At 42.2% G+C, this 27,500-nt stretch overlaps 1 protein-coding gene across 6 annotated transcripts in view; it reads left to right on the top strand.

Annotated features, from left to right (window-relative positions):
• The window catches only part of LOC139747673 (uncharacterized), a 330,027-nt gene that overhangs the window by 59,463 nt on the left and 243,064 nt on the right, over positions 1–27,500 (top strand). For all 6 annotated transcript variants that reach the window (XR_011712439.1, XR_011712437.1, XR_011712438.1 and 3 more), the window contains exon 2: positions 3,140–4,330. The gene's annotated coding sequence lies outside the window, so the exon portion shown is untranslated. The remainder of the gene's footprint in view (positions 1–3,139; positions 4,331–27,500) is intronic.

Genomic DNA, 27,500 nt, shown 5'->3' with positions numbered 1-27,500 from the left:
GGCATCAGAACCGCGTCATCTGCAAACAGCAACTAATTCAATTCCTACATCCCTTACCCCCAACGCATTCCACAGACCTGCCCCTTGCTCTGAGACCCACGTATGTAACTCCCTGAGCACCAGATCTACAAACAGATTAAACAACCATAATGGCATCACACATCCCCGACTCTGACCCCAACTCTCTCTCTCTCTCTCTCTCTCTCTCTCTCTCTCTCTCTCTCTCTCTCTCTCTCTCTCTCTCTCTCTCTCTCTTTCTCCTCTAACCCTCACTTCATCTCTCTCTCTCCCTCCTCTAACCCTCACTTCATCTCTCTCTCTCTCCCTCCTCTAACCCTCACTTCATCTCTCTCTCTCTCCCTCCTCTAACCCTCACTACATCTCTCTCTCTCCCTCCTCTAACCCTCACTTCATCTCTCTCTCTCTCCCTCCTCTAACGCTCACTTCATCTCTCTCTCTCCCTCCTCTAACGCTCACTTCATCTCTCTCTCTCCCTCCTCTAACCCTCACTTCATCTCTCTCTCTCTCCCTCCTCTAACCCTCACTTCATCTCTCTCTCTCTCTCCCTCCTCTAACGCTCACTTCATCTCTCTCTCTCCCTCCTCTAACCCTCACTTCATCTCTCTCTCTCTCTCCCTCCTCTAACCCTCACTTCATCTCTCGCTCTCCCTCCTCTAACGCTCACTTCATCTCTCTCTCTCCCTCCTCTAACCCTCACTTCATCTCTCTCTCTCCCTCCTCTAACCCTCACTTCATCTCTCTCTCTCTCTCCCTCCTCTAACCCTCACTTCATCTCTCTCTCTCCCTCCTCTAACCCTCACTTCATCTCTCTCTCTCTCTCCCTCCTCTAACCCTCACTTCATCTCTCGCTCTCCCTCCTCTAACGCTCACTTCATCTCTCTCTCTCCCTCCTCTAACCCTCACTTCATCTCTCTCTCTCCCTCCTCTAACCCTCACTTCATCTCTCTCTCTCTCTCCCTCCTCTAACCCTCACTTCATCTCTCGCTCTCCCTCCTCTAACCCTCACTTCATCTTGTAAGGAAGTAGTCGGCAGAGGTGCACTTCCTCAATATCTTCTGATTCACAGTGCTTATGGGAAACCATATAAAGGCTTCGGTACGCAGTTCTTCTGTTTCCAATGGCAAGGAGCGACACTCACTCTTCAGATGGCCAAGTTTAAGGTCGCGTGTGTGTGTGTGTGTCTGTGTCTGTCTGTCATCCTCCAACAGGAACAGCTGACTTGAAACACAAATAAGAAGCAGATACAGAAAAAAAAAAAGGATAAAATATGTCTTCAATTCTTTCTCCTCCTCCTCCATACGCCATTTCCTGAAACGTCACCGTCATTTACTTTGTTACAAGAGGCCACAGCAGTGGTCCTCCCTTCCACGTATGAGCGTCTCTGGTCATGGCCCGCCGCATTTTGTACGCTGTATGACGACGACCCCGGGCTTCTTGAAACCATACACCGGATGCCTCTTGCGTATTGGCTTCGTTGACATAATGGGGAATGGGGTATCCACAGAGCAGTAGCTAATGAGGGCAATTTACCCTTTCGAGGACACACAGGAGTCTTGGTAGCAATAATGACTTACTCCCGGCCACCGCATGGGTTCGATGATTTGGACGGGAGACGTAAATATAACTTATACACACACGTACATACATATTATGAGTTATCGTTTTTCTGTTGTCGAAACGGACATGGGGCGGATGAAAGAGCCATGCTTGAGTAGTGGTCGTCTGGAATGAAAGGGTGGATGAAGAGGAATTGATTTTAGGTCCGCTGGTGTTTGTCGACCTTACTCTTAAAGCTGAGAAGAATATAGAAAGAAAGACGAATAAAGGAATGTATATATCTGCATATATATATATATATATATATATATATATATATATATATATATATATATATATATATATATATATATATATATTCCCGTGAGTCCACGGGAAAATGAAACACGATAAGTTCCCAAGTGCATTTTCGTGTCATAATCACATCATCAGGAGAGTACAAGAAAGAATTATAACAGTCAGTTGATGTACAGCGAAGAGACGTAGCTAGGACGCCATTTGGTATTACCGGACGTCACGAAGTTATACTGCAAGTGAAAAAAAAAGGGCACTTTCGACGAAAATGTATCGTTATCAGTGGACTTTCTCTTCCCCCTCAAAGGAGACCACCGTCCCCCGCTGGCGCGTGGAGCGCGACCCCGAATATGCAGAAACCCCATTAGAGGGATTCTGGAGTTCCGTAACTTACTACATACATCTGTGTGTGTGTGTGTGTGTGTGTGTGTGTGTGTGTGTGTGTGTGTGTATGAGGAAGGTGAGCCACCCTCGCCCACGACAGACCAACACCGTATTACGTCGTGTAGTGAACCATATCACAGGATGAACAGGAGGAACGTCTTCCACCTTTCCCTCTGTTAGTCACACTTGACCCCAAGTTGCCACATATATGTGGGAGCGGCATCGAGTGGTCGGGAGACCTGTGGCTTAAGATATGACCAAGCAACACGCTTGATAGCACCCACAGACAATCAAGATATAAGGAAATGATATCTGAACCACTGTGTATGGTTCCGCCAGGCAAACTTATTGTCAAATAAGCTTCAAATAAATCGACTTATTCCACTCGAACGTTGGAAAGGAAAAGGAAAAAAAAGAATGAAAAAAATGCTGGCTTAACCTACAGGTATATTCCTAATTAACCTGTTCTATCTTAGTATATTCCTATGGAGGATATATCCTTTACGGACAACAAGGTCTTCTGATTATGCTCGACAGTAGTCTGTTGTTCTGCGTATATGGATTAATGTCATGTCAACAATGCCAGTTTAAATGATCAATGAATGTACCTTTCATTGATCAATAGCCTAATATTAATCTGGACAACAATACCTCATTTGTTTCAAGATTTGAGTTCTTCCTTAATTTCTTAGTTTCATAAATTCCATATTTCTCTATGCCATGTTATAAATCCAAATCTTTTCCTCTCACTGCATTCCCATGTATGGACAGTCTTTATTACACTTTCTAATTTCCTCCGTTTCCCAAATCTCACTCCATTATTTCGGTCATTATCCTTTCTTCTTGTCCTACCACCCCGTCTCACCCTATCCTGCTCTTACAGACATCGTCCAGCAACCCAGCGCCGCCCTGCCTGTGTGACTCCATCAAAACCCTTCAGCAGCAGCAGCGTAACGCCGCGTGACAAACCTCCCAAACAAGCGTTTAGTTCAGCCGCGCCTTCGAGATCCTCAGTCAACCTCAAGCCGTGAAGAATTCCATCCTCCCCTCACACACACACACAGCGCCTCTGACAAAAGCCAGCCGACCCTTCGCCTCTGAATAAGGACCTTCCGTGCTGCTAAGCTACCGTGCGCTCTGTTTACCTTCCACGGATAAAAGGAAGACAGATTGCTTTTCTCCGAGCGTTGAGATCTCTGACCAAGGCGCTCGAGGGTCAATAACCCAGGAGAGAGGGAAGAGGGAGGAGGTGGTGGTGGGTCGTCGTTGTGGTCTGCTCGAGACGATGTGTGGTCGCCTTGGAACAATCAATGGTCACCCACCCGCACGGGTTAGGAGCCACGAGCCACGGCGATGACTGCGATTGACCACTGGGAGAGAGAAGAGGAGGAGAAAGAAATAAAGTGTCGTTCAGATTACGATTTGGTGGCTCGAGGTACTACGGCCACGGGCCGGGCGAAAGTGACCAGTGGATAGTGAAAGGGAGAGAAAAAAAATAATAATGCGGACGGGCGATCTAACAGAAGGGGGTCACGAGGCGGACGCTCGCCCGCTGACCACCACACACAAAAACGAGGACCAACGCAAGACTTACAAGATCGTGGACGGTCGGTGGTCACTGCCCTGCCCTTCACTCCCGCTCTCCTCTGAGATGTGGTCAGTAGGGTGTGGGCCGTGCACCTGGCAGGGTATATATACCACGATTACCTTCTGCTAACCCCTAAGCCGCCACACATGACAGGGATCAAGGAGGTGTCAACCATCAGTGCTGTTTGGTGTTTGTGTCTTCCAGTAGCTGGAAAATATGCTATGCAAGCATCAGTTATCTTTTGATCCAGAGGTTATGTGAGTCTACGAGGCATCAGTGTTGCATACGTGAAGCATACATACCAAATAGTGTATTCTATCTAAAGTAGATTTAAGAATATAAATCAAAAGAAAATGTGTATTCTGTCATCTGAAAATTCCAGAAAAGATATCAAACTAATTGGCAAATATTTTAGTTAAATGTGAGTCTCTGAAAAAATTGTGAGGAAAGTGAAATGCTTTCTTGGCCACAACAGCTCATCATGAGGTAAGTCCAACTCACTCATCACCTGTTATGAATTCCACTTTTCCTTCTCCTACAGGAAGATTACCACGAAGGACTTATTCCCCTATGTACCAAAATGATCTGACGTCAGAACCTAGTTACGTCTTCATCAAGGTACTGAGATCAGAAAGAAAAGTTAGCATCAATAGGTAGGTTCCAGCTGAACGTTGAGTGGTATCGGATACCTCTTGTCTGTGGTTGCGACGCGAGTGGATAAGTCACCTTCGACACTAGGCTCGTATCATCGCCAATAGACGAAGGAAGAGCACAGCCTTATAGAGGAACTTATTCCTCCAAAGGAGTCGATCCTTTTCCCTGCTTCCTGACGGCAAAACAACTTTAAAAGCTTCAGGAGCCTTAATAAAAGGGTTCCTGGGGTTGTATGATTAACCAATAACTAAAGTCGTATTAAAGAATTCCTTATCTGCCTATTTCTTAATTAGTTTATTGACGGTAAATGAAGAGGAGCTACCATACATTTCCCTGACTTCAAATTTCAACTTCAAAAATAGTAATAAACATAAACATAAATGATCATAACATATCCAAAAGACCAAAGGCGACCCTTATAAGAATCAAGTTACCAAAACAGTTAAGTTACCCTAAAGTTGCTGCATTACCCACGACACACTAACTTGTTACATATAAAGCTTACATACACACATGAACACGCGGCGCACGTGCTTATATGTATATATATATATATATATATATATATATATATATATATATATATATATATATATATATATATCAGAAAGCGGCAGTGACTGCGCAAGTTAAAGAACCTTGTATTTGATGATGCGTTACTAAGGAACCAACAGCAAAGCGTTTTCTACCCGTTTTCTACATCTGGACACCAAGTGATTGTTACAGAAGAGACTTATGAAAATCGAATAGCCCAAAAAGCTGCTTCACATAAGGACTAATGTTGGATAACAGGAATATTTTGGGGGCCTTTAAGAAGCACAAATATTATCATCTAGCAGTCAACAGGCAATAGATTGACCCAGACGAGGAGAGTAAGGGACACTGTACCAAGACAAGGAGACAAAGAGACACTGCTGCAAAACAAAGAGAAAAAAGGAACACTACTTCATGACAGCATGGGAAATGGACTCTCTTCCTAAACAACAGGTAAATGGAATCGCATCCAAAAGACAGAAAGAAGGGGATTCTATTCCGAGACAAAGATTTAGTGGGCATTAATCTATAAGTATCATAGCGACTAAATCATGTTTACGCAATAGAAATGTTTGAACGACACAGGAGATTGAGGAAGAAAAGCCCTCGAGACGATAGAAGGAAAGAATTATTTAGTGCAAGATGAGTGGAATAGCAATAGCCATGTTATTCTTCTTTTCCCTTAATAATGAAAAATAAATATTGTTTAGCTCGATAGATTTTTGGGCTACATAGGGGACTGAGGCTATAGAAATATATCAAAAGAAAAATTTATTGCAAAAAGAATGAAATAACTCCAGCTAGATGATTCTTATTTTTCCCAATAATTTTTTTTCCTAAGCTCGATAAATCTATGAGCCAAACAGGAGACTGAGGTAGAAAAGCCATCGAGGCTAAAGAACATATCAAAAGAATAACTTAGCGCAAGAACAATGAAATAACAACAGTCATGTGTTTCTTGTTTCTTCCTAACAATAAAAAAAAGACAAATCCTTGTTAAGCACAAAAAAAAAAAATGGGCCCTCCTTGCGGAGCGTCTTTGAGTAACTGATACACCACAAAAAGCAACTGACTTCAGACACGAGCCATCTCTCCCGCCTTCGGCTGCCTCAACCACACACACAAAAAAAAACAAGACGTCTCTACCCTGCCTCCTCTCCTCGACCGGTGGTCACTCCTGGTCAGTTTCTACCTCTGGAAACCCTACAAGAAGTGACTCCAGCACGAGCGGCCGACGCCCCTGGCACAATGGGCCACGCTTTGGACGGCAGGCCCTCAAGAAGCGGCCTTTGCGGCCCCAAAGTCGGGTGGTCAGCCCAAGCCAGAGGGGTAAACCCAGTGGTCGAATTGTGTTTCCCTTTGAGTCCGACAGTCCAATTAACAGTGGTATTAAAGCTTTTTATTTGTGGTGCTGCTGGTGCTGGGTGGCGGAGGGGCGGTGGTGTCTGGTTTCTGATAAATGGGGGTTTGTGGTCGGGCGTTGGACGCTGAAACACTGCAAGAAATGGTTGGTATTGTGTATCGTTTCTGGTGCCTCGTTGCGAGGGTATTGTTTACTGGGAATCAAATGGTTGTTATGTTTGTGAATAGCTGCACGCACACACACACACACACACACACACACACACACACACACACACACACACACACACACACACACACACACAAACACACATAAAGAAGTCCATACTGTCCCTGCTACTGAGTGTGGCGCAGAAGAAAGCCTGACACAGCAGAATGGTCGCCATAGAAGAGTTGGTGCCACCGTAGAGTGGGCGCCACAGCAGAGTGAGGACCACAGCAGAGAGGAGGGCGCCACAACAGGGAGGAGGGCGCCACAGCAAAGCTAGCTTCCTCATCAGGGTGTGGTGGGCGCTAATGTCACCAATATGTAGCGGAATTTACACAGTAAACAGCCGTGGTCATCCAGGCGGACATTCCCTTTGGCTGCTCTGAGTTATAGCGCTCGCCACCCTCCCGACAAAGGCCGCATAATCACCAGCTAAATGCAAGGAAAATACGACCACTATCAATGCGGACGAGTTGCATATGCAACAAGAGGCAAATTACACCACCAAGCTCCGACCCCTCTTTACTTTCCCTCCTAAATTCCTTTATTTTATCATGCGAGATGAAAATAAAGCGTCCTAACTACTTCCATTCGTTGTATATCAACTGACTTATGTTTCTTTTTTGTGTCTCTCCTGATGATGTGATTATTACACGAAAGGGCACTTGGGAACTTATCGTGTTTCATTTCCCCATCGACTCATGGTAATATATATATATATATATATATATATATATATATATATATATATATATATATATATATATATATATATATATGACTGCAGTCATGGGCTTGAAATATTCAAAGGAAGGCCAGATGAACCATACACAAATGCTGGGTTGCCATCTCTTGGTTATTGAAGATGGTTATAGTGGTTGTGGATCTAGGGTTTTCCTGTCTGTGAAGTTCTGGTTGAATGCAGTGCAGTTGTGGTGTCGGGCAGCAACCAGGGGACGCTGGATTTCAGTTGGCAGGCGTTGACGGAGGCGAGGATAGTGTAGTTCCACGTAGAAGATGTGATGAATTATCAGGGCAAGTGTGTCAAGCATCTATTGATAGGTGGTGAAAGAAGGGAGCAAGGATATTCTTGCCTTTAATTCACCAAAACCGTTTCTAGTAGTCTATGTTGCGTGGAGGGTGAGGAGAAAGACAAGGCAAGAGAGTTGCTCATGACTTTCGAACGGATGAAAGGCTGTGTAGTTGTCTGTCATGTCCAGATGCGGGGATCCGAGCGTCTTGAGTCTATGACGAATTTACAGACGATGACTGGAAGTTCTGATGATAATACTAATGTTGTCCTTTGAGCTTAGTCTCTCGTTCAAAACGACACCGAGAAGCTTGGATGGACTGAAGCTACCGTGAGCTGAAGGCTCAGGGAGACAGTAGTGAGTGGGATGTGAAAGTGTGGCTGGCGTGTGCATGAGTTTGGGCTCTGCATTGGTCGGTGATGACGAGGTTGGCAGTGGTCCAGTTTTGGAGGAGCTTAAGGGTGTTCTGGAGGGCCATATAGTCGGTCGAGATGTTGTCAACGCTGTTGGTAATTGTAGAGTCGTCGACCTACTTCCAGCGAGCAGGCAGGTGCAATATGTATATATATATATATATATATATATATATATATATATATATATATATATATATATATATATATATATATATATATACAGAATTACAGGAAAATGAAACACGTTTAAGTTCACAAGCGCACTTTCGTGTAAAAATCACATCGTCAGGGGAGATACAAGGATGCAATAGACGTGCAACAGTCAGCTGATATACAAGGAAGAGACGTAGCTAAGACGCCATTGGGAAACAAACGTTCACGGATATTTACCAATGGCGTCTTAGCCACGTCTCTTCCATGTGTATCACCTGACTATTCTACGTCTTCTATCTCATTCTTGTATCTTTCCCTGACGATTTGATCTTTACACGAAAGTGCGCTTGTGAACTTAACGTGTTTCATTTTCCTGCTATTCTGTATATATATATATATATATATATATATATATATATATATATATATATATATATATATATATATATATATATCCTGAGAGCTCCCACGGCGGCAGCGACGCAGCTTCCGTGACTGTGGCCACCCGTTGTCAGCTGTCGTGGTCCAAGTCGTGGCTTGGTGAGGCAGGAGGCGCCGAGGGGAGGGAGAAACCTGTTTATTTTGGACCTTTGGTAATGGCTGACAGCCTTCGTCGAAGGACTCGCCTATTTGGAGCCACGCCAGATATAATTGTTCTCTCCGGAGCTCGTGTCCTTGTTCTGTTTGCCGCGGCGAAATGTTCTCTTTGGCCAGACGATGCCTCCAGACTCGCTGGGAATAGGGAGGAAGGCTTCTTCCCCTCCCTCTCCCCCGCCAGCATTGTGTTGGCAGTTAGCTACTGCTGGCTCCCTGTGGGTGGGTGTATACGTAACACTTTCATGCATAAGGGGTGAGATATTATATCATTCTCATCATCATCGCGTCAGGTTACAAAAACATGACTGAATGTTGAGATACGGTACGTCAGCTGAGAATTTGAGTTTGCTTTAGTGGACACACAAACACACGAATACATAGATAGATAGATAGATAGATATAGATAGATAGATAACATAAGAGTAACTACAAACCATACGAAATAAAACAGAGCACATTCGTGGACTTCTTAGTAACCACAGACATTCCACAGACACTGAGCTCTTACACAACGAAATCAAAATACTTGCAATGTAGTCCCAACTCACCATACTTGGCACCTACTTCTATGCATCACAAGTGACCATTTCCAATCCGAGCTCCTTCCTAACCAACCACCAACATCCAGACAGGAAAACCTCACCCCTACCTCACTCCTCAGCCAATTGTATTCAAAGATACTCCTACCCCTAGCGAACACCACAGAGACAAAGACATTCATGACGAAACAACATGGCAAACACTAAACAGCCATACTCCAAATCCAATCTTGAACTCATTGCCATCAGGTATACATCAGCGTGAAACTACATCCCCCAGACATACATGAGTCACACTTTCTCATCTGCGCTATGGACATCATCCACGTCCTCAACATTACAAACACCGATCCATCATATCACAGGACCCGTATCGTCGCAATGATGACTGAGGGTGACTTTTCACTCACGGAGTAACCACGGGCAGGAGTCCTGTGAGGAATCGGGGGAGAAAAAGGCGCAAAAAAGGATGGATGAGAGACAGAAGGTCTAGCAGCGCAAGGCATTTCCCAAAGTTGTTTATGACGAGCATCTCTGTCGAGTTCCGCCAACGTAACTCATTAGTCTTGGGCAGAAGGGTGTCGGAGCAGCTACCTCGAGATGGCAAATGAAAGAAAGTTCTCTCTCTCTCTCTCTCTCTCTCTCTCTCTCTCTCTCTCTCTCTCTCTCTCTCTCTCTCTCTCCCCTTGGACCAGTGTGAGAAGACCCATCTGAGACGAGCCGACGACTCAGACGGCTCCTCCCTCCTGGCCGGGAGCAGCGCGTCCCGCCGCCACCACCACCACCACCACCACCTTCGCCCCGTCTCAGGTTATTTCTGAGAGAGAGGGAGAGAGAGGGAGAGGGAACGGCGGGGACCCGCCCTCCTTCCCTCCCTCCCTCCTTCCCCCCATTGCCACATCATCATCAGCTCGGAAAATTAATTGTTTGGATAATTGGAAATAAATGGGAAATACAGGACGGCTAATACTAGGCTCATAGGAGGGAATGACAGTGAGGGAGGAGGAGGATGGCTTTTCAGACACCCCCTGTTGCGAATACGTCCGTAGTCAGTTCTTGTTTACACTCAGTCATCATCTCCTCCTCCTCCTCCTCCTCCTCAAAGCTGTTGACAGATATATCGGTACAGTCTGAGGAACGTAGCGAGACGATGAAGGACTTTAAACAGAACACAAGCTACAGGAAATGTCCGCGTATGTCAAAGACGTTACATATATCATTTTCAGTACAGATACAACAGATACATTATGTATATATATATATATATATATATATATATATATATATATATATATATATATATATATATATATATATATATTCATATATATATATTCATATATATTCATATCTATATATATTCGCATGAGTCCACGGGGAAATGAAACTAGATAAATTCCCAAGCGCACTTTTGTGTAATAATAATAATAATAATAATAAGAAGAAGAAGAAGGAGAAGAATGATAATACTGATAATAATGATAACAATGATAGTAATAATAATAATAATAGTAATAATAATAATAATGATGATAATAATGATAATAATAATGATAATAATAATAATAATAATAATAATATAATAATAATAATAATGATAATCAGGGGAGATACAAGAAATATATATATGTATATATATATATATATATATATATATATATATATATATATATATATATATATATATATATATATATACATATACATATAATGCATAACCACACACACATCCACAGAACATGCTAACACCACCAACGACCCAGTGATCATTTCATGTAATGAGAGAAGCAGACGCGCTATATCTACAAACAGACCCGCCAAGCTACTGGCATATTCGAAGACCTATGAGGCATCGTGGGTTGCCGATGGACCAGCCATCACCACCCTCCCACCTCAACCAAACAGCCAGGAGGTCCTCTTAAACCAAACTGACTGGCAAGGATGGAGAACATAACGACCAAGCAATTAACAACCCTCACATCAATTAGGTCATCAGATGATCAAATAGACTAACTCTTCTATTGTAGTCTAATTCTTCTGGTTGGCAGGGCGCCTGCCTCTCCTCTCACCTTTGGAGCAATGGTTCGAATCTCACAATTGGAGATATTGGTATTTGCAGTATATTTCAGAGAAGGGGTTTCGTCGAAGTGCGCCTGCTTGTGGTAACAGCGAAGCTGAACCACAGTCTGTTGACAAAATGGACCTCACCTTCGTCAAGGAACTCCTCGCCTCACAAGGGTACAACCTTTCCTTGCTTCTGATTGTAGCAAAGTTGCGAAATTGCAGGACCTCTATAAAAGGGCCCTGAGGATAATCATAATGATAATGATAATAATGATAATAATAGTAATAATAATAATAATAATAATAATAATAATAATAATAATAATAATAATAATAATAATAATAATAATAAGAAGAAGAAGAAGAAGAAGAAGAAGAATGATAATACTAATAATAATGATAATAGTAATAATGATAACAATGATAGTAACAATAATAATAATAGTAATAATAATAATGATAATAATGATAATAATAATAATAATAATAACAATAATAATAATAATAATAATGATAATGACAATAATGATAATAATAACGAGTGGGTAAAGCTCTAGAGAGATGGTCCACACAAGTCCATAAGCAGAATATCAAATAAAGGAAAATAGTATAGCACACACCAACATCTCGAGCTAGGCCTCAGATAGCTCTTATCCCTCAGCATCTACCGCTCATACATCCAGCAGGTGTCGAAACGGCAGCAAGAACATACAGGGACGTCCTGAAACAAAAAAAAATGCAACAATATTGCTCTATAACCTGCTTCCTCTTTCCCTTCTGTGGCGACATGACTTCAAGGCTGGACTGGTCATTGGCCAGAGTCTCACAATCAACAACATTTAACGCTGGGAAGTAAAGTAAACTATGCCTCTCAAGCTTTCTTCAGGATAAGATTAGATTTAGTGCATTTTACTGTGAAGGGAAGCGAACGGGAGTGGAAGAAAATGATGCTCCAATTGGCAGCTTGGTTTTGCACCTTGGTAACCCCCAGCACACAGTCGTTTGAGCTTTTAAATACACGATTTATTGCGTGCCTTTAAACATATTGATAAAGACTGAAATAACTAACATTTTCCTCTATTACATAATTAAGAAGGTACTTAGATAGATTTAGGGAGTCATAAAGTCCTAAGAACCGTTTAATTGGCCTAACTACCACCATGATAGTTCGTCGGGTGTTCGAACTCACTCAGAACAGAGCGGTTGGTGCTGAGGTGATAGAATGATTGAGGAAGGACGCGGACACCAACGGATTCACACTCCGTTTCCCCTGGCTGTCTTGTGGTGTGATACAGAACAGCTAAAAGCAAGTGAAAACTATAACGACTCTTCAACATACGTCCATCATATCATCTCACGAAAGACGGCAAACGAAGCATAAGATTGAAATAGTGAAAACAGATATGTAGATGTTGGAATGGAACACCAAAAAAAAAAAAAAAAAAAGAGAGTTGAAAGAGAAGGTACAGAAGAGGCACAAGTGCATTTAGATTCCATCAATTTATCGTAACACTGAATTCTTAATTGGTGCATCAGGTTTACAGACCAATCTTTGGTCATGTAAGTCTACATTTGCAAACGAAAAAAACATTATACAATAATGTACACACATACATCCACCGATACATGGTCGCTGTGACTGGTAAATCAAATGGGAATTTAGACCAATCAGATCTCGGTATTAGGATGTACGTGATCAATGTACATATCATTCAAGTTCTCTATGGCTTTCAGATATGGCCAACAATGACTACTTTACATCCATATACGAAGCCATGAATAACTTGGCTCCTAAGACATTTCCAAACCATTCTTCCTCCTTACCCTTGAGCTTACGTTCACTCAGAGCCAGAACATCCAGGTTCCTTTTCTTAAACATATTACCTATCCTCTCTTTTCATCTTGGTTATTTCCACACACACACACACACACACACACACACACATTCAGACACCCGAGCCTAAACCCTTGAGGCGGATGAGCACGCCCTGCTTGGCTCCTTCTTCAACATAGAAATTGAAATGCAAGAAGGGGAGGGTTTCCAGCCCCGTGCTTCCGCTCTCTTTAGTCGCCTTCTACGACAAGCAGGGAAGACGGATGTAGAATTCTCTCTCCCCTATCCCAGGGACATATAGATAGATAGATAGATAGATATGTGGATAGATAGATAGATGTTTTACAGGTATATCATGTCAGATAATCTTCACGACCAGCCTTCGAAACGACATAGAGGTCTATTGCTGTCAGCGTGCTACGGCATTCCTCTGTCTCATTGTTAGAGTCGAAGCTAATGGCCCAAATGTTGTATTTGTCGTATATCAACTGTTAGTATACACTGTCTTCATAGATTCCCTATTAGTGATGGGACGTGCAGGAAAGTCTAACTATAATAACTACAGTTGTGCATTCTTTTTTTTTTTTTTGTAATTTTCTAAAACTACTGCAAGGGTGGTTGTCGGTAAGCGACTTAACTACGTGTTCATAGGGAAGGAAATTGTTAGCCTATCTGCCATATTAACATCCTTACTCCTTATGGTTTATCATTATCATGATCATCACAACTACTGAGTGTTAAGTCATTGTCATCAAGTTTCGTTATATGCATAATTCCGTTACTGTTATTACGATTATCTGATGTTATCATTTAATCGATATCGTATGGAAGTAATTACTATTATATTGTTCATTATCGCTGATACTGTCTTGAAGAAATCGATTTCAACACGGCTCTTATTATCTATGATTATTGTGGGCCTTGTTATCATTAATGGTATCACTAGTTGCGTTATTTCATTATCATTGTTATCGCTGTCCTTATTCTATTCTTATCAGTACCTTATCGATATCATTATCATTATTATCATTGTTATCATTATTGTTATTATCATTATTATTATCATTATCATAATAAATATCATTATCATTATTACTATTGTCATCACAGATGATAATGATAATATAATTGTGATAATGATAATAATAATAATAATAATAATAACACTAATAATAATAATGATAACGATATTAAAATAAAAATAATAATAATAATAATAATAATAATAATAATAATAATAATAATAATAATAGTAATAAAATTATGATAATAATAATAATGATAATAATAATAATAATAATAATAATAATAATAATAATAATAATAATAATAATAGTAATAATAATAATAATAATAATAATAATAATAACAATAATAATATCAATTCTCACTGTCATTTTCATTACTTCTATCATTATTGTTTTTCTTATCACCATTATCATTGTAGTTATCATTACCATATGCAATTATCAATATCATTATCATTATCATTGTTTTTATTATCATTATCAGACAGTGGAGATTTTACCGAGAGATTAAGGCGAGTGTGCGATTACGAAGTGAGGAGTGTGAGTGGTTCTAGCTGAAGGCAGGTGTTCTTCAAGGATGTGTCATGTCTCTGTGGCTGTTTGATATTGTCCACTTGACGGTATGGTGAGGGAGGGTGATTGAGGGTCCTGGAGCAAGGAGATAGCCTGCATGTGCTGAGAGGGGAACGTGTGAGATGAATACGTTGCTGTTTGCTGATGATTTGGCTCTGGTAGGAGGCTGTAGGGAAAAGCTCCACAAAAAAGGTAGTGACAAGGCCTGGAAGTATGTGTAGATGAAGAAGTCTGAATGTAAATGTAAGTAAGGAGGTGCATTGCTGCAGGAAAGTGAAAAAGAACGAGTTGAGTGTATAGTAACATGAGGTGGACCCGATGGATCCACGTGGTCTTTGGCGCCTGGGAGTGGATGTGGCAACGAATGGAATCATAAGAGCAAGTGAGTCTTAGGGTGGAAAAGGGGGAAAGTAAGGTGCTCGAACATTGAGGAAACGTGTGAAGAGAAAGGTCACTGTCTGTCAAAGCCAGAGGTAGGTTATGTCTGAAGATACAGTACTCCCGACCATGTTTTATGGATATCATTCTTAAACCCTCAATGTAAAAGAAATGTAATGGTCAGATATGCTGAAAACTAATTCCCTGAGAATGATTTCTGGCATTTGGCTGGTCGATCGTATAAGAAAATGGCATATTTAGTGAAAAGTTTGTTAACTGGTGGAATCTGATCGAGATGGCTAACCAGGGTGTGCTGAAATTATTTGGACGTGAAGACGACACCCTAACCATGGGCGAGTTAAGCGTCAGATGTACTAGGATCAAGGGGAAGGAGGACACTAAGGAAAACATTGAAAGGAGACGGAATGAAGGAGTTTTTGGGTTATTGAATCACGAAGGGGGACAGAGGCGTGCGTTGGACTAAATGAGTTGGATCAACGTGGCTTAGGGGGGGCGACTTGTTGCCAATGGACTGAACTAGGGCATATATGAAGTGACAAGGTTAAAGCAACGAGGTGGCTGTGAACAGTAAGTAATCTCTGGTTTTGGTACATCAAACGTGTCGAGCTGAGATTTACTATGTGCGGAGGAAGCTATTGTTCGTGAATTCTTGACGTTGCTTCGCTAGCGCGGAAAAAACAAACAGGAATAAAGACATTATCATTATTATTATCATTATTATTATCATTATCACTATTATTATTATTATCATTATTATTATTATCATGATTATTATAATTATCATTATTATCATCATTATCACTATTATTATCATTATTATCATTATTATTATTATTATTATTATTATTATTATTATTATTATCATTATTACTATTACTATTATCATCATCATTATTATTATCATCATTGTCATTGTCATTATCATTATTATTATTATCATTGTCATTATCATCATCATCATCATCATCATCAATGTTATCTCGTCGTTTTCTATCACTGTCAAATTTATTATCATTAATACATCATCTTCAAACAACGCAGGGAAATATGGGCTCGGAAATCGCTATGAATCACAAATTCCTCTTCCTTCCGGAGGGGAAAGTGTGGCAGATTCATTCCAAATCTTGGCGGACGAAGACTGCACCCAAAGCGTCAGTGTCAGTCGGCGAAAGCACACCAGATGAGATGCAATGGACGCCTCACTACACCAGACGGGAGGTCCTGCAGGCCACAACACACTAGACAGGAGGTCCTGCAGGCTTCAACACACCAGACGGGAGGTCCTGCAGGCTTCAACACACCAGACGGGAGGTCATGCAGGCTACAACACACCAGACGGGAGGTCATGCAGGCTACAATACACCAGATGGGAGGTCCTGCAGGCACAACACACCAGACGGGAGGTCCTGAAGGCCACAACACACCAGACGGCAGGTCATACAGGCCACAACACACCAGACGGGAGGTCCTGCAGGCCTCAACTCATTCGGAGGGAGCTCCTACAGGCGGCAACACATACTATAGGCCTTATCGCTCCAGAAGGAGGCCCTGCAGGTCACAACACACTAGACAGAAGGTCCTGTAGGCCACTTCACACTAGACGGAAGGGCCTGCAGGCTTCAATAGACAGGAGGTCCTACTGGCCACAACACATTGGACGGGTGATCCTAAAGGCCACAACACATTGGACGGGTGATCCTACAGGCCACAACACATTGGACGAGTGATCCTACAGGCCACAACACATAAGACGGAAAGTCCTGTAACCCCCACGACCCAGACGGGGAGATCGCCCAAGTTCATCTCTGCTAAATCATAGCATTTCTTCTTTCTCTAACAGTTTTTTTTCCTTTCTCTTCTGCCTGTAAAATCCCCCGTATCTCCATTCACCTGTCCAATCCCGCATTTCTCACTGTCTATCTCTCCTCTACACGTTCGTGATCTATACCCCGATAAGCTCTTATCATGCCTATGCTTCTACGTTTTGACCCGCGTCTGGACATTCCTGGTCGCGCTTGATATTCAGAATTTGTGCAGTGTCTTCAAGACCACCTTCGCACAGTGTCTTCAAGACCCCATTGACGCCCTCTGTAGTGGGGACCTCTGTACCTATGTGGTCGGGTTGGACCCAGATGGTCTTCTGTGCTGGGGACGATACTAATGAAGTGATTCGGTTTATCAACAGTCCTCTCTCTCTCTCTCTCTCTCTCTCTCTCTCTCTCTCTCTCTCTCTCTCTCTCTCTCTCTCTCTCTCTCTCTCTCTCTCTCTCTCTCTCTCTCATTTGTGTACACGTGTGAATATTTGACTGTTCCGACTGTCAGTCTGTTTGTGTTTTCTTTTATTCACACGAACCGTCAGCCCACCCCATGCATACGTACGTGGCCATCGCACGAATATTCTACATTCCTGAAATGAATGGCTCGTCGGAGTTGGAGGGTGGCTGGCGGGAGTGTGTGTGGGGGAGGAGGGAGGTGTTGAACGCCCGGAAACCAGTTTGGTTACAGCTGGGCTGAGGTCGGCCTCCTCCTCATGTCTGGGCCCGGTACCCGTCACCACTACCACCACCACTACCACAACTACCACCACTACCACAACCCCTACCACAACCACCACCACAACCACAACCACCACACTCTTCAACCTACCACCGCCAACACTATCCCCATATACGACCACCACACTTCACAACCATCACCACATACACACACACTGCATCACAACCACCATACTCATCCACCACATACCACTCTCCAGCTACCACAACACCACTCCTCCACTCAACCACGTCACACCACACACCCTCATCACAACCACCATACTCAGCCACCACCACACACCAACACTACCACTCCCACATCCAACCACTACCACACACCACCACCGCCACACACCACCACACACACACACATCACCACCACATACCGCACACCACCGTCATCCGCCCCTAGTTAATCATCTGACCTCTGAAAGGAGGTCATCTTTAGGTGTCTTCAACGTGCATCTTATCATATCCTGTTTTCTAATCTTTTTATCCATGTTTTTAGTGATTTTCTTTCGCTTTGCTTCTACCTATCATATTCATAGATTTTCCCTTATTTCTTACTGTCAATTCAAAATTATAAAAAGAAATTTTCTGTTCATTTCATTACAATATTCCGTCTCTTACGTTTACAAGAAGATTACTTGTCTGATTTTTAATTTACCACTTTTTTATCTTGATAATTCATATCATTCTGTCTATTTTCACTCCTACCTTTCATAATACTTTTCATAACATATTCTAAATTTTTGCCTGTTTCTTTTTCTAATAGAGTACATAAAATGGACTGATATTAATAATAATGATAATAACAATAATAATGATAATAGTAATCACAATAATAATAATAATTGTTATAATAACAATAATAATAATAATGATGATCAAATTATATAATAATGTAATAATTATAATAATAATGATGATAATGATAATAATGATAATAATAATGATAATAATAATAATAATAATGATAATAACAATGATAATAATGATAATAATAATAATGATAACAATAACGATAATGATGATAATAATCATAATAATGATAATAATGATAATAATAATAATAATAATAATAATAATAATAATAATAATAACAATAATAATAATAATAATAATAATAATAATAATAATAATAATGATAATAATAACAATAATAATGATAATAATAATAATAATAATAATAATAATACTAATGATCATAATAATAATAATTATAATAATAGTAATAATAATAGTGATTAGAAGAAGAACTGTTATCATTATCGTTATCATCATAGCCCTTCAAAAACAACCTCTCAAAACACACGACGAAAGCAGCAGAAATGAAGGACAACGTTCACTTTACACTTATAAGTAAAAGTACCACCAACTCTCTGGTTCTGGCCTCACTTAACGCCACGTTCACACACGTGTTACGTTCACCTCCAGACGCATTTGCATACGCCATAACCTCGTTTGGCGTAAGCATCTGCGTGACGGAACCAAAGGGGAAGAAAGGTTTTAGAATCTGTCAAAGACTTTCTTCACCTCCCTCCACTACTGAGGTCTCCTTGTCCATTGCTGAGGGAGACTCAGTGGCTACGTGGGTATTTGATAATGATGGAGTCTATTTTCTTCGGAGTTCAGTTAAAGTCGAGTCTCCTCCAGTGTGTTGTGTGTGTGTGTGTGTGTATGTGTGTGTGTGTGTGTGTGTGTGTGTGTGTGTGTGTGTGTGTGTCTGGGCGCAACAGGGAACAAGGTTTTTTGATGTAGAATCACAGAGACACGTATAAAGTACTTCATCCAATATTATGAATATAAAACAGTGTATCTCATTACGGCTCTCACTCCGAGATCCCCTTTTTTTTTCGCTTCAAGCTAGGCCAGGCCAGGCCAGGCTAGGCCAGGCCAGGCCAGGCCAGGCAGCAGCAGCAGCAGAGGCTGTTCTTCCTCTCCCTCCCCACCAACATGTCCTCAAATCATTTCCTCCTGAAGAGGATTATGTTCACTGATCGAGAATTCCTTCTTTCTTTGGGGTTGGGTAGGAATGGGGAAAGAAGAAGAGGTTTGTGGGTTGGGATTGGGTTGGGTAGGGTAGGAGGAGGTAAAAGAAGAGGTTGTTGATTGGGGTTATGGTTCGGGTAGGATGGATAGGAGGGAAGAAGAAGAAGAAGAAGAGGAAGAAGAAGGAGGAGGAGAAGGAGGAGGAGGACTCGGCGAACCAAAGTGGCTTCATAGGAAACAATTGATGCTCTTCGAAAGCTTAGTTGATATTCATGGTGGGAATTAGACGTAACTCTTACTGATGTTGGTGGGATCGCGTGCACCTCGGCAGCCATAAATCAAAGGCAGTTGTCAGACACACAGGGAATAGTATAGCAGCTCTGTCTCCCTCCTTCCCTCCTCCTCCTCCTCTCACCAGAAACTAGAAATTATTGTCAGAAATTCGCCCTGAATCGTAATGCTTTTGAAATTGTGAATATCAAAGCCCTTCAGCTTTCTTTGTGTTGGGGGGGTATGGGGGAAGAAGAATGAAGCGATACCTGAATTCTGTATTACATATCTGTATTACATATATATATATATATATATATATATATATATATATATATATATATATATTTTTTTTTTTTTTTTTTTTTTATACTTTGTCGCTGTCTCCCGCGTTTGCGAGGTAGCGCAAGGAAACAGACGAAAGAAATGGCCCCCCCCCCCCCCCCATACACATGTACATACACACGTCCACACACGCAAATATACATACCTACACAGCTTTCCATGGTTTACCCCAGACGCTTCACATGCCTATATATATATTTGGGGTATTGAGTTATAGGATTGCGGGAAGAAGAAGGCGATACCTGATCTCTGTATGATATATCCGTATTACATGTCTATTTTGGTTATAGAGATATAGATTGTAAAGATATCTTTTGAGTTGTGGTGTATTCATGGCTCAGAGAAGAATTATATGGAAGGCATCTGTATAATAGTGTGATATCTTTCCCTTTTTCTGTGTAGGTGATCGCTATGTCAAAGTCTTACATCAAAACTTTTTACATCTCTTTGGTCTATCCTCCTCTGATTCTTGGAGTTTCCATTTTTCCCAAAGAGAAACTAGAAATCAGCGAAGAAATTGAGAGAAAAATGAGTAAAAATCTTTACCTAAATAATCGACAATCAAGGTTAATGTATGAATATCGACACCCAAGGTTAATGTATGAATATCGACAATCAAGGTTAATGTATGAATATCGACAAAGTTAATGTATGAATATCGACAACCAAGTTTAATGTATGAATATTGACAAAGTTAATGCTTGAATTTAGACAATCAAGGTTAATGTATGAATATCACCGAAGTTGATGTATGAATATCGCCAATCAAGGTTAATGTATGATTATCGACAAAGTTAATATATGAATATGTAATCTTCTTTCACACTACTTCTTCATTTTGGATAATCATAGATATTCAATATCACTGATAATCGAGTCTTCAGTGCTACATTCCTCAATCCATACGATATATATATCTTTTTTAAAGAAAAAAAATGATGGAGGTTGGCTAAGATCCTGTACAGGATTGATACTAAACTCCAGGTATGTTGGTCCAAGAAAGCCTTGATACCAAGAACATGCTGACGAAGGAACTACCTGTAAGTAACATTACAGAATAACCTGGCATTATTTCCCAGTGTTCTTAGCTGTTTGTTTGTGTACGTCTCATCCCAAATTTAGGTGTGTGTGTGTGGTGGGGTTTTGAATGATGAAAACCAGTAGTTCTAGGGTTAGATACTGTATTTCGATTTGAGAGATCTGCTGGGGCTAGTGAGCTGTGAGGCCAAGGCGATGGTCGTGTGCAAGACTTTTGAGGTATTTTTGTGAGGGGCGAGTGAGGGATGAGGTGTTGACGTGGGGGCGGCGAGGGGGCGCCCCCCACCACCCGTCTCCCGCCTGTCTTGTCGAATACCTTGAACATGTCACCTCGGCTTGTGTACGGCGACGGGGCGTGCCTTTTGCGACTCCCTCACCTCGGCCTGACCAACGAGATGGTGGGAAGCCCAAAGTAAACAGGCGCGTCAGAGTTTGTCGCTTGTCAATAATATTTCCTTTTGGATGCCTGGCTCTTGTGATGCTATGATAAAACGCAACATTGAGTGACGGGTTGGTAGTAAGGGGAGGAGCCTCCCCTGCGGCGGCCGCTGGTTGGCGCGTCCCGCGGGAGGCGGAGCGTAGAGGTGGTGGGTGGAGCGCCCTCCCGCCCCGTTCCCTCACGCCTTAAAAACAGGGCTGCCAACCCTCCTATCACCCTCATGTCCATACATTTATATTTAATTATTTACAATTCCAAAAGGCTTTACGGACATCGGATATTTCTCAGGGCGTACATCCCCGCCGGATGTATGCAGCGACCGAGGGGCGTCGCCCAAGAGGGAGGAGGCGAGTCGAAACGCAGCGACCGTCTTATGTTGACAACCTTGCAATGCCCCTGCACACATCCTTCTTTTTTTTTTTTAGCGCCCAATTTTGCTCTATCCAAACAAACGCCGTCACTCTGTGTGGAAAAGCATCTTGGGGTTAGACAAGCAGTGTCGCCGCACGAGAGGGGACTCGAAATAAAGCTTAATTACCCCCCCAGCAGTGTGGGGCCACCGAGGACCCGGGCTCGGCGCCCTACGTCTCGCCCCCCGGGCCGTAGGCAAACACCACCAGAATTTTCTTGAAACTTACCAAATATTTGGACTCATTCTCTTTAATTCCAGTGGAAATTGAATGTCCTTCATTGGCTCAGCAAGTTAGAAAATGAAGAGGGACGCGCGCGAGAGAGGTGTAGTGGTATGGACATGGTTGTGGCACACAGTGATTGGTGCGTTTCAGCAAATAGTCAGTGGTGGCAGCCAGGCCTGCTCCTTGTGTACATACCGCCGCCGCCGCCGCCCGCCCGCCCGCCCGCCCGCCGCCCGCCGCTCCTGCCGCCGCCACCCTCATCCACCCATCTACCCCCGGGCGATGTGGCTCGCCAGATACCCCCTGGTCGTATTTCACACCTTGTCTCCTGTGCAGGGTCAACACTGCCGACGTGTAGGTACCTGATGGTGACAATGTGGCACGGTGTCTTGCAGACCAAATAGATCAGCAGGTAATGTAGTTTAGGTCGTGATAGAGCAGAGGCTATTGTAGGTTGGGGGGGTGGGTAGGGGGGACGTGATAGAAGAGAGACTATTGTGGAGGTACGTGATAGAGGAGGATATTGTGGGGGACGTGACAGAGGCTATTGTGCGGGGGTGGAAGTGATAGAGTAGATGCTAGCGTGATAGATATGATAGAGTCTATTTAGGGGGGAATAGAACACTTAATAGACCAGAGAATTCTATAACACACAGTCTATCGGAGACTATTGTGGTGACTATTACCGATGCTGTTGTAGTGGACATGATCGAAGTTATTGTAGTGGTTATAATAAAGTAATGTAGTGGTTTAGGGATCCAGAAACCATAGCATTAGTCATTATAGACCAGAGGCTACTATGGTGGTCATAATAGATCACAGACTATTGTTGTGAATATCACTTGTGCTGCTGTAGCAGTCATGATAGATCTGAGGCTATGATAATATGGTCATTATAAACGAAGGGTAATCTTGGTGGTCGGGATAGATTACAGGCTATTATAGCAGTCAATATGAACAAAATATTAATGTATCAGTCACTACCAACGAGATATTACTGTAGTGACCATAGATGCATAGGGTAATGTACTTGGTTATTATAACCTGAGGGTACTTAGTGGTCAATAATCAGAGGCTGAAACAGTGGTTATGATAGACTGGGGGGGGGGGATACTGTCGTGGGAGGTCATTGTAATGGTCACCACAAGCCTCTGTAAGGGGTTTAGCTGACCAGAGGTTTCTGTAGTGGTTATCATATCCTGGAGGTTATCTGTATGGTCATGAGTAACACGGGCCACTGTGCTGGTCATAAATAAACAGATACTACACCACTGGTCATTATATACCGCTTGCTTTTGGTGTAGGAAATTCGAACGGATGTTGCTCTGGTCCTGTGTATAGAGAAAGACTTCTGTAATGGTCATAACTGTGTACCTAAACTTATCAAATGTATTGATCCGCACAGACTATAAAGACCAGAGACTGCTATAGTCCTCATTATTGACCAGACACTAATGCAGTGGTCATCACACTACCAAAGACTACTACTCTAGTGGTCGTTAAATGCCATTGGTTAATACCCAGCAGGGAGTGATTGTATTGATCGATAGGGACTAGAAGTCAAGCTATCTATCACTAAAAACCAGAAGTTATTGCAGTGTTCATTACAGACCACAGTTCTTCTTTTATTGGTCATTATGGACCATAGGTTCACCATAATGTTCTTAAGAGACCAGAGATCAATGAGGTTGTCATTCGAGACCCAATTTGGGTCTATATTGACCAGAGTTACTGTAGTATCCATTACAGACCACTGGCTCTTGTAGAGGTCATTGTAGGCAAAAGGGAATTCAACTGGTTATTTCTTATAAACCAGAGGCTACCTCAGTGATGCTGAGGGACTATAGCAATCATTGTAGAATACTGGAGAGCGTAAGGGGCTTGATAGACCACAAGGAACATTAGACAGGCACGTAATACATGATGAGCTACGGTAGGAAAAGGTGTAGACCAGAAGTTATTATTGGGGAGGTGGTGAAGCATATGATATCGTTAGGGGCATGATAGACTAGAAGTATCGGAAGAGGGAGGAGGGAGGATTTGATAGACCAGTAGGTACTACGGTGGATATAATAGACGAGAAAATACTACCTGACCTCTCCATAGACCAACAGGTATTGTATGGGACGTAATAGACTGAAAGGTATTGTAGGGGGGCTTGACAGACCTAAAGGTATGGGACGGGAACGTAGCAGGCTAGAGTGTAATGTATGGGACTTGATAGATCGAAGAGTATAGAAGGAATATGACTATCTCTTAGGGACTTAGAAGGACGTGATTGACTTTGAGGTGAATGTTGGAAGTGAACTACCGTGAGGAGTGAGAGAGAGAGAGAGAGATCTAGGATGGGCAAGGTTCTTGTAGGTGATGAGGTCTCCTCTTGGCCCCTGAACCCTTCACTATGTTTAACTTTGTCATGAAGGTATAGATAATGGAGGAGGCAATGGGTCCCTGGTCGTGATCAGGGGTGAGTGAGGAGGCAATGGGTTTCTGGAGGTGGCAATGGGTCTCTGATAGTAACCAGGGGTGAGGAAAATGGCTAGGTTCCTGGCCTTGACCAGGAGTGAGGGAAGAGGCAATGGGTCCCTGGTCTCGACCAGGGGTGAGTGAGGAGATAGTGGGTCCTGACCATAGGTAGGGGAGGAGGCAATGGGTCTCTCGTCCTAATCAAGGTATGAGGAACGAGGCAAGGGAGGGAGCTCTGGTCCTGACCGTGGATGGGTTGAGGAGGAGGCAAATTAGCCTCCAACCCTGACTTTATGTGATAGACAACACGACTAACTATATACTCAGTACAGTGCCACTTGTTGCGATGCGACATACACTTAACGACACAGGACTCACAAAGTCTCATCTTAATCCTGTGACTTCAAGACGAAAAGAAATATTCCTAACTCTCAATTCTTGTCGAAATCTCATCTATATGTGACAAAGATCTATTGTAGAGTACAAAATGACCAATATATCGAATGGAAAACTATATTTGACCGTGTCGCAACAGTTTATTTCTGAGATAGAGAGGTAACAAGATGGAGTAACGAGATGGTGTTATTTTTGTCTGTGGTACAGGTACTACTGGCTCACTAGGACGATGAGTGAGACCTCTGTGAGGGGAAGGCTGCAGACGAGTGCCATAACACTCGTCCAGACTGAAGCTTTATGTGACACGAACACATTTTCGTCTGTGAAAAATATCAGTGACAAAATATGAAGTTATTACTCGAAGAAAAGTTTTTGCGAGTTTTCACTTTCGAAGTACGACGCCAGGTTTGTTTACTTTACAGATAAGTGGCGTTACCGGACTCCTCCTGCGCGTGGTATAACCGCGAGTTTTAAGAAATAAAAATCACCTTTGGCTAGGTTGCAACAAATTATCAAAGGAGGTAAAGTCGTACAATCCCTTCGAAAAACTTATCACTCTGCAGGAGCTCATCATTTCCCTGCTGCAGGACCTAGCGCAGCCTGGAAGCTGCTGGAGCCCCATAGAAAAAAAACAAAAGAGGTCCCAGGGTTATATCATTGATCAAAACATAAGACCACCTTTACTAGAAGCACTGAAAGACCTTAACCAAACTAAAAATGTATCAATTATTGTCTACCTCGAAAAATCATTGCTACCAAGAAGACTCGAAGCCTAGCTGCATTTATCAATACTTCAAATAACATCAAATCAATTCCAGATTGCAGCCAATTGATCTTACAAAGCAGAAAATAAGGAATGAAAAAAAAAAGAATCTTTATAAGCGGATCTTTCCCTTGTCATCTAGACGAGAAAATACCGCTATCTTCCTCAAGTAGCAAGATATCACCAACCAACGTGGTCAAATTAAGATAACAAGGAATGACTAATTGATATAGCCTAATAGGCGAGGTGCCATTAATCTACATCCCTAAATCAGCATGATGTGACTGATTTACATAACGTAATTAGCAAGATATGACTAATTTCAATAGCTTTATCTGATCATGGTAATTGATCTATCCTTCCTCTACATGATGGCTTTATCTGATCGTGCTAATCGATCTATCCTTCTTCCTCGACATGATAGCTTTATCTGATCATGGTAATCGATCTATCCTTCTTCCTCGACATGATGGCTTTATCTGATCATGGTAATCGATCTATCCTTCTTCAACATGATGGCTTTATCTGATCATGGTAATCGATCTATCCTTCTTCCTCGACATGATAGCTTTATCTGATCATGGTAATCGATCTAGCCTTCTTCCTCGACATGATGGCTTTATCTGATGATGCTAATCGATCTAGCCTTCCTCGACATGATGGCTTTATCTGATCACGCTAATCGATCTATCCTTCTTCAACATGATGGCTTTATCTGATCATGTTAATCGATCTATCATCCTTCCTCGACATGATGGCTTTATCTGATCATGCTAATTGATCTATCCTACCTCGACATGATATCATTCGTCTATACCAACAGTAATGCATAAAGTGGTATGTCACTGGACTGGCACTACGTTGATATCTTCATCCCTCGATCGGAAAACGTTTACAACATATTTTAATTACAAGTTCCCAATTCCTCCAAATGATAGCGGACTTGTATAGCCAGTAACACATGCCACGCTAAACACTCGGTAACTTCCAGCAAAGGAACGCAATATACTGTAGAGCGGAGGAGGGAGAGGAGGAAGATATTTACGAATAATGTGGTGTATACTCCGTCGATTTGGCAGTGACGCAAAACAGCTGTAGTTATCTAAGGGAAAAAAAAAATCAGTATTCATCCTGTGAGTTTCTTCAGGATGTTTTTATGAAAGCCTCGCTTCGGTGTTGCTAACGTTGATGTATGGGTGAGAGAGAGAGAGAGAGAGAGAGAGAGAGAGAGAGAGAGAGAGAGAGAGAGAGAGAGAGAGAGAGAGAGAGAGAGAGAGAGAGAGAGACAGACAGACAGACAGACAGACAGACAGACAGACAGACAGAAGACAAGAGTTGAGAGCGCAGAAGAGAGTGTGTTGAAATAGTTTGGTCATATAGGGA

The sequence above is a fragment of the Panulirus ornatus genome, chromosome 69 (assembly GCF_036320965.1).
Source record: "Panulirus ornatus isolate Po-2019 chromosome 69, ASM3632096v1, whole genome shotgun sequence".
NCBI lineage: Eukaryota > Metazoa > Arthropoda > Malacostraca > Decapoda > Palinuridae > Panulirus > Panulirus ornatus.
This window is presented reverse-complemented; position numbering and strand designations above follow the sequence as displayed.